Source organism: Mustela nivalis (genome assembly GCF_964662115.1).
Source record: "Mustela nivalis genome assembly, chromosome: 7".
NCBI classification, from domain to species: domain Eukaryota; kingdom Metazoa; phylum Chordata; class Mammalia; order Carnivora; family Mustelidae; genus Mustela; species Mustela nivalis.
The window spans coordinates 91,284,335-91,287,909 of NC_139026.1; positions in this window are offsets into that span (position 1 = coordinate 91,284,335).

Below are 3,575 nucleotides of genomic sequence, written 5' to 3' on the forward strand. Positions count from 1 at the left end.
GATCTCTGTGAACCTAAATATATCACTAGTAGGCTTCAAGGCACAAACTAAAAATAAGTGTGTACAGCTCTATCTCAGCTTCCTTACTTACCCTTTATGTTTCACTTAGAACTTTCTATATAGCAGAAGTAAACAATTTTAAGAGAATATGGCCAAAACCACAGTGGAAATGATTTTTTTTTTTTAAGTGTGGCATTCAGTTAGAAATACTGTACTTGGGGCATCTGGGTGTCTCAGTGTGCTAAGCCCCTGCCTTCGACTCAGGTGATGATCTCAGGGTCCTTGGATTTAGCCCCACATTGGACTCTCTGCTCAGTAGGGAGCCTGCTTCCCCCCCTTACCTGCCTGCCTCTCTTCCTACTTGTGATGTCTCTTTCTCTGTCAAATAAATAATTAAAATATTTTTTAAAAATACTCTACTTGAGGACCAACAGAAGTTGTGGAACTTCTCTGGAGCCTTTGAAAGTCAGACTAAGATGGCTTTGAGTGGAGGGAGGAGACCTCTGGAGCTGTTTGGATCTCTGCAGAGGGCTTTTTTTCAGTCTCATGATTGGGTCACCTGAAAAGTCCTTCTTGTTCTACATAATCCAGGCTGGCTGCCCTCAACAAGGAGGACGTTTCAAAAAGAGCCAGTAGAGAAGGCTTAGGAAAGACAAGGAGACAGAAAGCCTGGCCCCTTAGGAAAGCAGAAGGAGTGGAGTAAGAAGAAAAACTCTAGAGGAATAGACTGACAGAGTGGGAATGAATGACACTCCTGGCTCCTCCAAAGGGACATCACCATCAATCTTTAGTTTTTCATCCCAAGCTAGTGAAGGGGAGCAAGAGAGGAAGGACAATGCAGTGTAAATTATTACACAGCCCTTGGCTTTCAGAGTACCGCCAGTAAAAGAGATTTATGGAGTGAAAACTTCAAGCATAGGGTTCTAAAAAATGCTCACACCACCTTCAGGCACACTTACCAACTACATCTGTGCACTGGTGCATGCACCCTTCTCTGTGTGCACACACATACATTCACGCCCACAGAAACAGCCCATATGCAATAAGATACAACTTAATTCCACTACAGTTCAGAAACGACCCTGTCCATTCTTCTGTTTCCACCAGGCTCCAGGGTAGATTCAGCTACTGATGTGAGTTTTGTTACAGTTGGCATAGTATGAGAGGACACCTATAAAAGAGATGAAGAGTTGCAGAAGTTGCACTGAGGAATATCAAATTGAATATGGGGAATGATTTTTCTTGAGGAAGGGCATGAGGAAAGCAGTGTTTCATGCAAGTTATTCTGTTAACTATATATAAGAGGGAGTTAGGTTTTTACCACTAGAGACAGGAAGACCGAGAAGGAGACAATGCCGTTGAACAGATTAAAAAAGCAACTCTTGGAAATGTCAGATAAAAACAAGGAGTGTAACTGTCAGAACCAGATACATTGATCCTACAGTGATGTGCATCTGTCTCCTGTCATCTTCTTTCTATTTCCAATTTCCTGGGAGTTGGGGTGCAGCCAGGAGCTTGGGTAGAGGGATCTTTGCTCTCATGCCTTTGGTTGCTCTAATGAGGAGGACAACTGCCTTGTCTGGGTATCTCAGGAGTTCACTCAAAGGCTTGCAGACAAGGACTTCTGAGCCAAATCCATGGCAAAGTCCTAGCTGGTGTGAAACACCCTCTTAAATAAACAGATAGGCAAAAGGAAGGGAGGCTCAGGCTATTGATAACTCAGCTATCCCAGCACCCGTGGTGGCTCTTACACACCGTACACTGATTGTGACCACTCTTCCTTTCTTCCCTTGTTTCAATGTTAATGGTTGGGAATTACTTTGGGTATTTAACCTTACTTCCTCATGCTTCCATGGTAAACAATATCTAGGATATGCATACATTAGACTTTAATATGTTTAAAAGCAATTGCAGAATCATCATAGAGCCTTGTGAAATTATAATTTCAGCTGTATTTGTTTTTATGTGCCATTTATTAGGTTGAACCATACGTGATTGCTGACATATTTGAGCCTTTTGACCTACAAAAATAATCACCTTGTAAATTTCACCTGAAAATTCACCTGGATGTGTGCTTAATAAGAGTAAGAGGCAATGTTGCAGAATAGTTTAAGCAGTTAAAAACCAGAACCAAGGGGCGCCCAGGTGGCTCAGTTGGTTAAGCAGCTGCCTTCGGCTCAGGTCCTGATTCCAGGGTCCTGGGATCGAGCCCCACATCAGGCTCCCTGCTCAGCAGAGAGCCTGCTTCTCTCTCTCCCCCCCTCCGACGCTCTGCTTACTTGTGCTCTCTAACTCTGTCAAATAAAAAAAAAAAAAAAAAAAAAAACCAAGCTGCCTTTTTTTCCCCAGGTCAGTTTTACCATATAGTCTTACATAACTTTTCTGTGTCTCCCTTTCCTCATCCTTAGAATGTAGATAAAAACAATACTTACTGGGGCGCCTGGGTGGCTCAGTCATTAAGTGTCTGCCTTTGGCTTGGGTCATGATCCTGGGGTCCTGGAATCGAGTCCTGCGTCGGGCTACCTACTCAGTGGGGAACCTGCTTCTTCCTTTCCCTCTGCCTGCCACTTCCCTTGCTTATGCTCTCTCTCTCTGTGAAACAAATAAATAAAATCTTTAAAATATAAAAAAATAGTACTCACCTCCTAGGCTCATTGTGAGAATTTAGATAAGCTATCATATATAAAACACTTAGAATAGTGCCTAACTGAAAGCAAGCTTTATATAAGTGTTGACTATTATTATTACATACTAGTCACTGTTATCTCATTTAATTTTATTATTAAGTATTTCAGGCACACAAAAAGTTATAGATAATAAGAAAATTAACATTTTTCTGTAAACCTTCCAGCTTAGAAATAAAACAGCACCAATATAATGGAAACCCCATAGAAACCCTTCCCCTATCACATTACTGTCCGTCTGTTCTTTATTCCCTGTTCTGAATTCGATGCTTATCATTATCATTGAAGTTTTTAACTTTTTACTACATCTGTATAAACATAAACTATTTACACTGTTAATATGTTTCTTAATTTTATAAGTGGTGTCATACCATACATACTCTTCAACTTGCATTTGTTGTTCAGTATTATGTTTTTGGTATTCATATATGTAGATTCATGAAACTCTAATTTACTCATTTTAACCACTATAAAAGTATTCTAATGAAAAGAATGTGTCACAGTTTATTTAAGCCATTCTCCTTTGGAGTAACATTGGAGTTGCTTCCAAATCTCTGCTATTACAAACTCATTATTTAATTTTGCCAGCCACTTTATTTTTTTAATTTATTTTTTATTTTTATTTTTTTATAAACATATAATATATTTTTATCCCCATGGGTACAGGTCTGTGAATCGCCAGGTTTACACACTTCACAGCACTCACCCCAGCACATACCCTCCCCAATGTCCATAACCCCAGCCCGCTCTCCCAACCCCCCTCCCCCCAACAACCCTCAGTTTGTTTTGTGAGACTAGGAGTCACTTATGGTTTGTCTCCCTCCCAATCCCATCTTGTTTGTTCGCCACTTTATATTGAGAAAATGGCAAATGTCTCTATGTGGCATGACC